Here is a 14,189-nt window from a genome sequence, read left to right as displayed (position 1 = left end):
GTTGAAGCTGAAGTAGGACATTGCAATGTATGATTTTATATACCATGCTTAAGTCAGACCGAAGACGGCGTAATTCAAGGTTTTCTAGTTCTAGAATTTCAAGTCTGGTGGCATAAGGTATTCTACAACGAGTAGAGGAGTGGAGAACTCTTCTTGTGAAATATTTCTGGACTTTCTCAATTGTGCTAATATCAGATACGTAATGTGGGTTCCAGACTGATGAACTGTATTCGAGTATTGGTCTAGCAAATGTTTTGTATGCTCTGGTTAGTAGTGTGATATGTTCCCTTTCCTTCCTAGTTCAAATCTCTCATTTATTTCATTTCGTTTATTTTGTTCACAAAAGTTTCACTAAATTACACTAACTATTTTATTCCACTTTTTAATCATATGTTGTTTCCAATTTTCTAACATTATTTCTATTACAAATATAACAATACAATCTTATGTACCTTTACAGAATCCCTTTTTCAGTTAAATTTTCATCCATTATCTCTGAATAAATCCTGTTTCTTTACATCTTGCTCCAAACCTTTGTAACTTCTCTTCCCTTCCTTTTTCCCTTTCTTCTCTCTCCCCTTTTTACCCCTCTGTCTCTCCACCTCCATTTCCCTCTTCTGTATTCCCCTTTTCTGTTGCTTTCCAACATTATATCCCCTTTTCACATTATTTTTCCCTTTTTTGGCTGTTTTTTTAGGTCTTAAATTCTCCATTCTCTTTCCCCCCCTTTCCCTTTTCTTCCCCAGATAGAATTACTTGTTCATTAAAAATGGCTTCTTCTTTATCCCAATCTTCTTGTTGCGCAGTCTGTTCTTGTTGTTTCTTTTAGACACCAATCGCCATTTCTAAGAATTGAAAGATGGAGCCAAAGGAGCCCTTCCCTTCTTGTTCCTCTTCTTTATATTTTTTAAATTCGATTTTCAATTCATCCAGTTCATTCAGTTCATCCAGAGGTGATGCCATTGTAGAGTTTTTGTTTTTGTTTTTTTAAAAACAACTACCCAATTATTTTTAGTCATTCAAATATGATTTCCAAAAGTCCCAAAATCACCAAGCAATCCAAATACACACAAGCTATTTCTTTTAACACTTTCTTCTTTTTTCACTTTCTCTTATTGGGGTTACTATTTAGTTGCAAGTTCCAGTTAAAATGTATCCTTTAGAAGTCTTGTTAAGATTTAACTTTAAATTCTTTTAAATTCCAAGCAGTCTCCTCCTTCCAAGTCCTGCCCTTATTCTTTTCCTTTCCCTTCCCACTTATAGCAAAAAAAGGATTTTTTAGTGTTCAGAAATCTTTATTGTCTCTTTGGCATTTAATTATATTTCCAGCTTAATTACCTGTTGGTGCCAAAGTGGATTTTTCCGATTTCTTTATTCAGATCTTCTCGTTATCAGCGTGAGGAAGGAGAGTGAAGAAAAAAAAAAACTTTCCCTTTTCACTTTCGTTCGCTGCTTCCGACTCTTCTTTGGGAGCGATGTATCTTTTGCAAAATTTAAATTCCAGGGTACCTTGGTTGTTACTTTTTGTCCCGGTCAGCCAAAAACTTTCACTTCTTAACTTCCTCCTGCACTTTCTTTTCTGGCTGAGTGCTTCTTTGAGGCGGCCATTTCTGACCGCCGCTCTGACCGCCTTCGGGAAAGGGAGTTTAGCCAGCTGAGGAGGAGAGGTGCGGCTCCCCTCAAACCCTGCTGGGTCTCCCCCGTCTTCACCACCTCTACGAGGTGGCTTAGCCCCAAAGCCAGCTGGCTCGGGACGCTCCAGCAGCGAGCCCAGGCAGAAACTGTGCACGATCACAGATTCCTGCCTGCCGCCGAAGCCCTGCAAACCGGAACCTCAGGGAATGGGGATTTTGCAGTATCCTTCCCCTGCCATGCCCACCAAGCCTCGCGCACAGAACTGGTAGTAAAAAAAATTGAATCCCACCACTGAACTCAACCTACACAGTGTACGGCAACCCAGTTAATGGTGCCATAACACATGAATGTCGTCCTTATGTTCACTTGAGTAGCGATGGTAATAGATTTAAGAGTAAGAAACTTTCCTAGTGTGAAAAAAGTCTCCTCAGAGTAAAGATACCTTGCTGCTAGGTAAGTACTCCTTTTAGGCCTGTTGTAGTTTGTTTGGATTTATGATGTTATGTGAAGCAGGTTGTTCTAGTTTATTTGATAAGCCACTGTGAAAAGTCATGGCTTCACACTCTGATTCATAGGGCCACTACTTGTATGAATGTTCCAAGAGAGGTCATGTTTATTATCTCTCAGCGTCTTTGTTACTCAGGTATTCTATAACTATGCATGAGATGTCTGCATTCCTGGCAGGAAGTAGGAAGGGAAAAAAAATATTTTTTTGGCAGTCTAAATAATAGCAAGCAAACATTTGCAGGGTGGGATATATTTTGATTGTTTTTTTGACTCTTGGCAGTATCATGGCAATTAATCCTATTGAAAACAAAACCCTAATAGTAAGTTGTTAGAAACAGAATTATTGCTTTTGCTTTTACTGAAGCAAAATGCCTTTTTAAAAAACAACAACATTAAAACAGCTTAGAAAGGATAACCTCTAAAACATGCGTGTCCAACTTTTTGGCTTGTCTGGGCCACTTGGAGCAAAGAGGATTTGTCTTGGGCTGCATATAAAATATATAATATAGTTAATGTATCATTGTTGTCATCATCATCATCATTTTAGCCATTGCCTATCCACTGAAGGATGAAGGATGATCCCTTGAAGAGCATCCGGAAGCTCCAGTTGGTGCAAAATGCAGCGGCCCACATGGTTTTGTGCCGACCCCGGTGTGCACATGTATCATCTTTCCTGCAGGAGCTGCATTGGTTGCCTATTTGCTTCGGGTGCAATTCAAGGTGCTGGTTGTCACCTTTAAAGCCCTTCATGGCTTGGGACCAGCTTATCTGAGGGAACGTATCTTGTCAATCACATCTACCAGACCCATCAGAGCGGGGAGACAGGGAATGTTGCAGGTCCCATCCCTGAGGGAGATACACCTGGTGGGACCCGGAAGAAGGGCCTTCTCCGTGTTGGCTCTCTTTCTTTCTTTCTTTCTTTCTTTCTTTCTTTCTTTCTTTCTTTCTTTCTTTCTTTCTTTCTTTCTTTCTTTCTTTCTTTCTTTCTTTCTTTCTTTCTTTCTTTCTTTCTTTCTTTCTTTCTTTCTTTCTTTCTTTCTTTCTTTCTTTCTTTTTTTCTTCTTTTCTTCTTTTCTTTCTTTTCTTTTCTTTTCTTTTCTTTTCTTTTCTTTTCTTTTCTTTCTTTCCCCAGTCTGTTCTCGTATTTTAAAATATTAATGAGAAAGTAGAAAAAAGAATAATGCTGTGTTTTTTTACTTTAGGTAAAAGTAAAGGTAAAGGTTCCCCTCGTACATATGTTAGTTGTTTCTGGCTCTAGGGGGTGGTGCTCATCTCCGTTTCAAAGCCAAAGAGCCAGCGCTGTCCGAAGACGTCTCCATGATCATGAAGCTGGCATGATTAAACGTTGAAGGCACACGGAATGCGGTTACCTTCCCACCAAACTGGTCCCTATTTTTCTACTTGCATTTTTGCATGCTTTTGAACTGCTAGGTTGGCAGAAGCTGGGACAAGTAATGGGAGCTCATTCCGTTACACGGTGCTAGGGATTCGAACCGCTGAACCGCCGACCTTTCTGAACCGCCTGTCGACAAGTTCAGCATCCCTAGTGGGAATATAATGTTCATTTTTTCTCTAATTTTCTTCTTGAATCCTCCTGTGTTCCTTCCACTGAAGTCAATGGCCCAGTAATCAAGAATTTTGAGGGAAAACCTGAAACACTGGAATAACTCTTGGCATAATATTTTAACAGATTAGCTTTGCTGCCTCAAGGGAGCAATACAAATCTGCCTGGTCATTTAAAATATTTAACTGTATCATAGGTGGAGCTATAGGGTTTCTCTCCATATGCGCAGATAGTTCTCAACTTATGACCACAATTGAGCCCAACATTTTTGTTGCTAAGTGAGAAAGTTGTGAGGTTTTTCATCCCATTTTATGACTTTTCTTGTCACAGTTGTTAAGTGAATCACTGCCCTTGTTAAATTAGTAACACGGTTATTAAATGAATCTGGATTCGCCATTGATTTCACTCGTCAGGAAGTCACAAAACTGACTCCGAGACAATGCAACCGTCATAAATATGAGGCGGTTACCAAGTGCCTGAATTTTGATTGTGTGACCATGGGGATTCTGCAACGGTCCATAAGTGGGGGAAATGATCATAAGTCACTTTTTCAGTTCCATTGTAATAGTCACTAAATGAATTGTTGCAAGGTAGTCCTCAACCTATGACAACAATTAAGCCCAAAATTTCTGTTGTTAAGTGAGATATTTATTAAATGAGTTTTGCCCCCATTTTACCATCTTTCTTGCCAGAGTTATTAAGGCAGGTGTTGAATTAGTAACCCGGTTGTTAAGTGAACCTGGTTTCCCCATTGACTTTGCTTGTCAGTGTTGTGGTCCGCCGGTCAGACAGTGGAGAGGAACATGGGCCAGTCCTGGAGTCTGGGGAGGGCTCGGACAAGGGATCTGCGTCTGACACAGAGATGGGGCCAGGGCCATCTGAGAGTTATGTGCTGACTCCAGAACCTCCAGAACCTGACATCAGCGATGCAGAGGAACAGGGAGAGCCTGTTCCTAGTGTGCACATGCACAGAGCTGCCAGAAGGCAAGAACAGTTAAGACAAAAGGGGAGACTCGGGAGTAAGGCCTGGAGGTGATTGGCCCCTCCCATAAGACATAAAGGAGGAGCAAAGGGACATGAGCCTTTGCAGGAAGCAACTTTGTTTGTTTTGGTCAGTTTAAACTCTGAAGCTCTGTGTTGACTTTGTGCTCCTTGTACAGCTAATTGGCACTTTAGTCGTTGGCAGCATTTCAAGGGAGATAAAGGTGGATGCTTATCAGCCTTATCCTGAAAGATTGTGGCAGACTTCTGTTGGACTATTCACAAACTCTTTGTGACTCATTATGGACTGTGAATGCATATAATTCACAGCCATTGAAATAATTAAAAAACAAAGGTTTTTGGAGACAGCGTGTCATCGTTACTGTCTCAGGAAGACTTGGTCAGAACAATCAGAAGGTCGCAAAAAGGGATTACATGACACTGGGGCACTGCGACTGTCATAAATGTGAGCCAGCTGCCAAACGTTTGAGTTTTGATCACATGACCATAGGGATGCTGAAATGGTCATAAGTGTGAAGATTGGTCGTAAGTCACTTTTGCCGGTCCATTGTGATGGTCACTAAAGGAATTGTTGTAAGTCGAGGACTACCTGTATAGAGAATTTCATAGGCATCTGTGGTGGGAGTAGCAAGGATATTTTGTACATCATGATGTTAATGCAAGTGATGTATGTGATAATATCATGGCTCCATGGGAGGGCCACAGCTTATCCCAAATAAATACAGTATTTAAAGTTGAAAATTCTTGGTCGCTAAACCGGTTTAGAATTCAAGTTCCTTCCTTTAATTATATGATTGTTTTAAATCAAATTCCAATTCTTACATTGGGTTATTTTTGAGCCAAGTCAGGCTAAGTCAAGTTAATGGTTAGCTTAGTTTTAAAAGTTTTGGCTCAAATAACGAAGTGGGCTCAGTTAAATGGAATATTTATTTTATTTATTTAGCATATGGCAAATACATGGACTTACAGCAGTTCAAATGTCAGTGTCCACCCAGCTGTTCATAATGGGACAAGGTTTAAAATACAGAACCGAAACATTATGAAAGCCAATGATGGAATCCATAACGTGGAATTTGGCTTTGTGTCTTGCTATGAACATGTCCGTCTCCATAGCTGCATCTTTGATACAACTCTTACTTTTTTGTTCAGTGTTTTTTTTAAAATAAAGTTTTAACAAAGCAAATAAAAATTTTTATTTGAGTACAGCATGGTTCCAGGTTATCACATTTCCATACAGACACAATTTTATATGCATATTCATCTTATGTATTCAACTTCATATCTTATTACTCTTTTTCCAACTTCTCACTATTTCTCCCTTTACTTACCTTAATTTTCTTTTATGGTTATCTCATTTTCTTCTTATTATTTAATTGTATTTCTTTTACCTAAATTTCTATATCTTTTTATTCATTGTACTTATACTTTCGTCTGTCTTGTTTACAATTTCATATGTTCTCTTCCAACATTCTTAAAAAGCAAAATTCCCTCTATGATTGCCAATCGGAGTGCAACACCTTTAAGTCTTATTGTTATTATCATATGAGATCTCATTAAACATTAAATTTATGCATTCAAAAGTTATAACATTCAAATTTCTAATATCTATTTTATATCATGTAAATCTCATCATTCAGACTCTGCTTGGTACTTCCTCTTGAAAATGTAAAAAGAAAAATTCTAAAAACATAGCAAAAGCAATATATATATATATATATATATATATATATATATATATATATATATATATATATATATATATATATATATATATATATATATATATATGTTTTCTTAAGTTTTCATGGTACTTACATGTATGGTGTTGCTTGGTTCGGTATTTTCCCACGTCATTGTAGTTCTTTTAAAGTTGTAGCACGTTTCAGCAGAATCTCATCTGCCATCATCAGGCTTCTGTATGACGGACACAATACAGAAGCCTGATGATGGCAGATGAGATTCTGCTGAAACGCTGCTACAACTTTAAAAGAACTACAATGACGTGGGAAAATACCGAACAAGCCGAACACCATATATATATATATATATATATATATATATATATATATATATATATATATATATATATATATAAATATGAGTAAACAAAATAATTATTCAAATTCATTCTAGTAATGGTACGAGCCTTGTAAATCTTTCACGTTTCTTTTCAATATTTATCAATCTTTGAGAACAATTGAAATATTTCCCTCCCTTCTTCATTATTACGTTAATTATTAATAAGCATACCATTGAATAGTCATACAGTTTTATCTTATAAATTATTTACTATTAATAAGCAAAATAATTATTCAAAATCATTCTAGTAATTGGTATAAATTTCCTTATATATCTTTCACATTTCTTTTCAATATTTTATCAATCTTTAGAAACAATTACAATGTTTCCCTCCCTTCTTTATTATTGCATTAATTATAAATAAACAAACCATTACCTAACAATACAATTTTATCTCATAGATTATTTACTTATTCATTTCTAACTCATTACAGTATTCTACTGTCACAACACTATCTTTTGTACCTTTGCAGAATCCTCACTTTTAACTTAATTTAGCCATTGTCTCTATGTTTTCTAGCTGAGCAAATACCTTTAATCCTAGTACGTTTCCCCCTTTTCTTTATTTCCTGCTTTTGTCCCTCATAAGTTCTTTCCCTTTCTATCTTCCCCCCCTTTTTCTCATCCCTTTTTTTATACCCTTCTCTCTCTAATTTTCCCTTCTGTAGTTTTCTTTTCTGCTTCTCCTTGCTGTTATACTTCTTTTTCAGACTATTTTTCTTTTTGGCTGTTCCCTTTGATCTCAAACTTTTAACTCCTTTCCCCGTTTCCCCCCTTTTTACCACACTTTGCATTATTTGATCATTGAAAATGGCTTCTTCTTTGTCCCGCCCTTCTTCTTGCTCTTGGAGCTTTTCCTTTTGCTTTTCATAGTTCAGGACCTCCATTTCAAAAAATTCAAATACGAAGCTAAAGGATCTTCCTGCCCTTTCTGCATCTTCTTTCTGTTTCTTAAGACTCATCTTCAATTCCTCCAGGAGTGATGCCATTTTAAACACTTTTGAACAACCACCACTAAGTAAAAACAGGAAAAAAAACAATGCCAAAAACTTTTTTTTTAATCACCAAATGATCCCAGACTGTTCCTTCTTGTTTCTTTCCTTTACTTTTCCTTTCTGTGGGTTACTGTATTCCTTTCTGTGGGTTACTGTACTCCTGCACAATCTTATCCAGTCGGATTCTTCTTTGAGGTGGCCATTTCTGACCACTGCTGCAACCGCCTTTGGGAAAGGGAGTTTAGACCAGCCAAGGATGAGAGATGCAGCTCCCCTCCACTCGGCTAGCAATCTCCCCCCTCTTCACCACCGGATCCAAAGGATTGGGGCGCTCCAGCGGCGAGCACAGATCGAAACTGCGCACGATCGCAGATTTCAGTCTGTCGCTGAAGAAACCAAAACGGGAAGCCTTTGTTCAGTGTTTTTGAATGCTCTATTCTGATATTTGTTTTGTTTAGTTCCTACGTTGTGTCCAACTCTTTGTTACCCCATTGACCATAGCATATCACAAGAACAGTTTTCCCTGAAAGCCATCACTCTGCTAAACAAATAATTCCCTCAACACTGTTCAACTATTTACAAAGTCTGCACTACTATTACTGTTAATCTTCTCATCGCTCCTTATCACCCATCCCCTCCCACTTGTGACTGTATGACTGTAACTTTGTCGCTTGTATCCTTACGATTTATATGGACTCTTTCCTAGTATGATTTGATTGCTTATTGTATCCTATGACTATTATTAAGTGTTGTACCTGATGATTCTTAACTCTTGACAAATGCATCTTTTCTTTTATGTATACTGAGAGCATTTGCACCAAGACAAATTCCTTGTGTGTCTAATCACACTTGGCCAATAAAGAATTCTATATATATTCTATGTCTTGCTCCCCTATCCTGCCTTGTCTTCTGGAGTTTTCCCAAGTTGTATTCACTGCATTGATGATGACACCATCTAGCACTTATCAATGGCAATAGCACTTAGACTTATATAGCACTTCACAGTGCTTTACAGCCCTCTCTAAGCGGTTTACAGAGTCAGCATATTGTCCCTAACAATCTGGTTCCTCATTTTACCCACTTCGGAAGGATGGAAGGCTGAGTCAACTTTGAGCCGGTCAGGATCAAACTGCTGGCAGTCGGCAGACTTAGCCTGCAATACTGCATTCTAACCACTGCGCCACCAGAGTTCTAACCATCTCATCCTCTGTCATCCCCTTCTCCTTTTGCCTTCCATCTTTCCCACCATTAGGGTCTTTTCCAAGAAGTTCTCTCTTTTCATTCAGTGGCCAAGCTTCGGCTTCAGTATTTGTCCTTCCGAAGAATAGCCAGGGTTGATTTTCTTCAGGATTGACTGATTGGATTTCCTTGCAGTCCAAGGGACCTTCAAGTCTATTCTCCTAAGAATGCCATAAAATAGGCTATTGTGTTCCCAAATTGTAGATAAGAAAGTAAAAGATACAATGAGTATTCACGCCACTATGTACTTTTCTGAGGAAAGACTATTTCTTTCAGAAATAACACCTGGTTGCTTAATCATTGCAGGATACCAGCTGTTCTGTCAATCTGCTCTTCATTGTTCATTTGAGAAACAAACACTATTTTTTTTTTTTGCACTTTCTGTTAAAAGCATGATAAAAATAGAAAGAGAGTTCATGGAAGATGCAGCAATCACGTTTTCCTTTCTTGACCCTCTGCTTATCATGTTACCTTCATCACTTGCAAGACAACATCACTGCCTCAAGTATTTCATTCTAAATCAGAGGCCTCCAAACTTGGCAACTTTAAGACTCCCACACCATTCCGAGGGTGTTCATCCCAAAATTTGTTGCTAAAAGTCTGTAGAACAGACAATGGCAAACCTCTTCCCAAAATGTTGCCCCCCCCCCAAAAAAAAATGCACGGATTCTTTCATACAGGTTGGGATTTCAATCCTATGATCACGGCCATCGTCTTGACTTTTTCAATTACCCCTCCCCCCTGCCCAATGGATGCCCCTGAAATGGAATAATATTTACTAGAACTGGGATATATGATTTTGGGAACTGGGCCTTGTATATTTTGCAAAGGCTGAATTAGAATTAGTCGGCCCCCAGCTTCTTGCCTTTGGTAGGTACAAGTTGTGAGTTGTCTGGTTTGATCAGACAAGATACAGCACACAAAAAGCTTGTGAAGCATATCAACTTCTTTCCTTCTTCTTATCCTAACAAGCGTGGAAAGATATCTCCTTCTTTGAAAGGTTAACTATTCCGATTTGATAACTAAACAAGCAGAATTCAGCTAACAGCTGCCTAATTCCATCATAATTAGTCATCTTCCTTCTTTGTTTTCCATCTCCAACGTCCTTACAAAAAGCCTTCTGTAGCTTCTCAGTACATCCCAACCTCTGTGGAGTCTTGCAACACCCTCTGTGCATGTGCCAATCCCAGTGAGTCTGGCAAGGTCAAGAAACAAGGATCACCTGGATTTCTAGAATGACCTTTTATCCCTAGTAGGGTAAAGCAACAGAATCATGAAAGGCTACCAAAGGCAGTTCTCCCAGACAAGTTGTACCTAGTGTAATTAAGGTAATTAGTAATGTATGGCTGTGTGCATTAGCTGAGCACTGAGTTTTTGAATTGTGGTGTTGGAGCAGAGGTGGTATTCAGCAGGTTCTGACCAGTTCTGGAGAACCAGTAGCGGAAATTTTGAGTAGTTTGAAGAACCAGCAGCAGAAATTTTGAGTAGTTTGGAATACTACCTCTGACTGGCCCTGCCCCCATCTATTCTCTGCCTCCCAAGTCCCAGCTGATCAACTGGGTCTTCTTTTGTTGCCCTGCACAGGAGAACGGAGCTGGAAAGCAGGTTAGTGGGGTGGGGAGGGAATGGAGATTTTACAGTATCCTTCTCCTGGAGTGGGGTGGAAATTGAGATTTTACGGTATCCGTCCCCTGCCATGCCCACTAAGCCACATCCACCAAGCCATGCCCACAGAACCAGTAATAAAAAAATTTGAATCCCTAAACCAGAGATATTCTTATTGGGAATTTTACCTGAAATATATAGTAAGGAATTGAAATATTTGATTGTAAATGTATTAACAGCAGCTAGGATTGTATTTGCTAAAAATTGGAAAAAGGAGAAAATACCAACGCAGGAGGAAGTTATTAAGAAAATAATGGAATGTGCTGAAATGAGTAAATTGACATTTGAAATTAGAGAACAAGAAGACAAACAATTCTATAAGATTTGGGATTTATTTTATCAATAGTTAGAAAATAAAATATGATAGCAAAATATGTAGAATTTTACAGTATAAGGAGAATAGAACTACTGTATATAGAATATATAAAGATGTATTATTATATTATAATTATGGGATGGATTTAGGATGATAATATGAATTGTTATAAGATAAATCAATTTAAAAATATGGAATATCTTGAATGAATAATAGTATAGTCAAAGGATTGATTAACAATGATAATAAATATATTTAGAAATATCTGTTTGATAATATGAGAATATATACAAACAATTGTAAGTGAGGACTATGGAGAAGATGCACAAAAAAATTGTAACCAACCGACACACTATATGTATGTAATTGGAAGATGGCTTTATGTTTTTATGTTTTGTTTGTGTACGTTTGTCTAAAAAGTAAAAAATTCTTTTTTTAAAAAAAATAATTTTTTGAATCCCACCACTGGTAAGATTTTGGACTACAAGGAGATCAGTCAATCCTGAAGGAAATCAATCCTGATTGTCCTTTGGAAGGACAGGTGCTGAAACTAAAACTCAAATACTTTGGCCACCTCATGAGGACTCACTGAAGAAGACCTTGATGCTGGGTAAAATGGAAGGCCAGAAACCGAAGGGAACAGCAATCTCTTCTTGAAAGTCTCAAGCGATGAAGCTCCCACAACTTCCAAAGACAACTTCTGTTCCATGGGTCGATTGTTCTCACTGTCAGAAAGTTTATCCTTATTTCCAGATTAAATCTCTCCTTGTTCAGTTTCCATCCTTTATTCCCTGTCTGGCCTTCAGGTGCTTTGAGGGCCACATTATTGAAGGCCACATCAGGGTTATGTTTGACCTGGGTGGGAGCAGGAGTAATAAAAAGGATGTCCAGAAGCAACACCCCCCCCACCCAAAACAATTATTGGGGTCATCATTCCTCTGTAGGAAGTTAGCACCCACCCCTCTCCTAGAAAATTGAAATATCCTGGGAAATATTAAAAAGGCTGAATATTTCCCCTAAAAAGAGTAAAGTAGAAACTCGGAGAGGCAGAAATTCGCCCCCCCCCCGACCTTTGTTAATGGGTGGGCCATTAAGGCCTGGGCCAGAATACTTTACATAACAAAGATCTCCAGGTAAAGGTATAGTAATTACCCAAGAGCCCTTTCAGTGCATCATCATCCAGCAAGGCTCAACCAAGCCTGGAACTCAGGAAAGCCTACAAAGTTAGCTAAGAAAGTTAGCCCCTGGGAGTCTGACAGCCAATGGGATACATTTCTTGCACAGGAACAGGAAACACTAAGGTGGGGCCCAACAGAAGGTATATAAGGGTCTCTCGGCATGTTGGTCGGCCCTTCTTTCTCTTTTCCTTCACCTTGGAGCATGTGATCATCCTTCTTTGGAGCTTCAATCCATGTGGTCCTGCTGTCCACCATTACAACCATCTTTCCAAATAGCCTCCAGTGTCTTTTTCCCCACTTGGAACAGAACCCAGAAGGATATTTCTTCCAACACTCTTTAAGGCAAAAGAGAACTTAGCCTTCCTCAAGTTCGTAAAACAAGCATAGCTGCTTTCTTTTCTCTGCATTTAGCGGATCGTGCTCTTTCAAAACAGAGACAGTAACACTTGTCTTGCCGAAGCCATTGCAAGACTTAACTAGATGCTTGTGTAATAATTCTGAAGTTAAACTCTTTTTTTTAAATTGTTATTTGCAGTGCACCTGGCTCACCAAAGCAGAACATGCCCAAATAGACACAACCTCTTTAAGAAATGCTGCAGTTATTTGATGCTTTCCACAACTAAGGGAAAGCAGAAATCAAAGATTGATAGCAAGGTTAGTGCCCTGGGTAGGTGACATATACTGTAGCGGGTTCTGGTAATAAGCAGGCTACACAGTGAAGACTGAGAAAAAGGAAGTGGTGTTTTCAAGACCTTTGGGAATTATCGGGCATCGTTCTGGCTAAAATTTATTGTAAGTGGCCCCATTTCTCCCTAGCAGTGAGGAAGCTATGGGACTTAATTTGTGAGATGTAACTTGGAGAAGCGGCTCATAAAGGTCAGTCCTATGCCAGGAATCTCCGTTTATGTAGAAAATTTGTATAATTTGTGTTGCAAAAATCCTGGCTGGCCTAGGAGAACAATGTCAATGGTTGCTTGGAGTCTACTAGATGAGAAAGCATTTTTTATAAGATGACCAAAATCTAGACCAGGTTTTTCCCAACTTTAAGAGCAAGCTTGGAGAATTCTGGGAATTCAAGTCTCCTGGTTTTGCCTTTCCCTTCCCGAGGCAACGCGGGACTGGAGCCGCGTGGAGCTGCGCCGGCAGTAGCAACTCCTGACAGCCCCAGCCGGATACCTGAGCGGAGCCTGGGCGGTGCGAGCGGAGGCCGCTGAGCGGCAGGAAAAGGGAGCTGGGCCAGCCATAGACCAGCCTCCGTGCAACACGCCACCGCCCGGCCCTGGTGAGGGAAAGCAGCGGGCGCTCCCCGGGCGTGCGGCGGGGGGTCTCTTTTCACCGGCCCCGATTTTTTTTTAGAGCGGAATATCATGCCTGTGAATTTAATTTTAGATTTCAAAGATTGGCAATTGAAGAAGAGGCTCTGAGGTGCATGCAAGCTACATATAATCCTTGCAAATTAGAAAAGCATCTGTGGTAAAGCAAGACTCAATTATCCACTTCTGCTTCATATAGTTATTTTCCTAGTTACCTCAGTGCTTCTCCCCTCCGAGCATTAGTTCTGTGTGGGAAAGAAATGAACGGTTTTTCTTTTTAACAATTCAGAACAACAATATTTTCCCATGGGAAAGGAGCATTATATTGCATGAAACCTATTTTGAAATTCATCAGTATCCTTAGTCTGTGTGCAACTATTCAAAATTAACACTCTAATTACCCTTGTCCTGTTTGTTCCCTCCCCTCAAAAGGACTTTTTAAAAGTTCTTATCCTTTTATCTAAAACTTATTACAGGAGATGACTAACCCGAAGGCGGGATCAAATAAGTCATCAGTTTGGAATCCTTACACAGCCATAAAAGATCTGAGTCAGAGCTGGTATTCAGCAGGTTCTGACCAGTTCTGGAGAACCAACAGCGGAAATTTTAAGTAATTCGGAGAACTGGCAAATACCACCTCTGACTGGCTCCATCTATTCTCTGCCTCATCTATTCTCTGCCTCCCGAGTCCCAGCT

The 14,189-nt window shown here is 39.2% G+C and overlaps 1 protein-coding gene across 8 annotated transcripts in view; it reads left to right on the top strand.

The window, feature by feature from the left end:
* The window catches only part of MCF2L2 (MCF.2 cell line derived transforming sequence-like 2), a 222,745-nt gene that overhangs the window by 145,406 nt on the left and 63,150 nt on the right, over positions 1 to 14,189 (top strand). The gene's annotated exons all lie outside the window — the stretch shown is intronic.

The sequence above is a fragment of the Notechis scutatus genome, chromosome 4 (genome assembly GCF_049901735.1).
Source record: "Notechis scutatus isolate UNSWTSFEM ecotype Mainland chromosome 4, rNotScu1.2, whole genome shotgun sequence".
Lineage (NCBI taxonomy): Eukaryota > Metazoa > Chordata > Lepidosauria > Squamata > Elapidae > Notechis > Notechis scutatus.
This window is presented reverse-complemented; position numbering and strand designations above follow the sequence as displayed.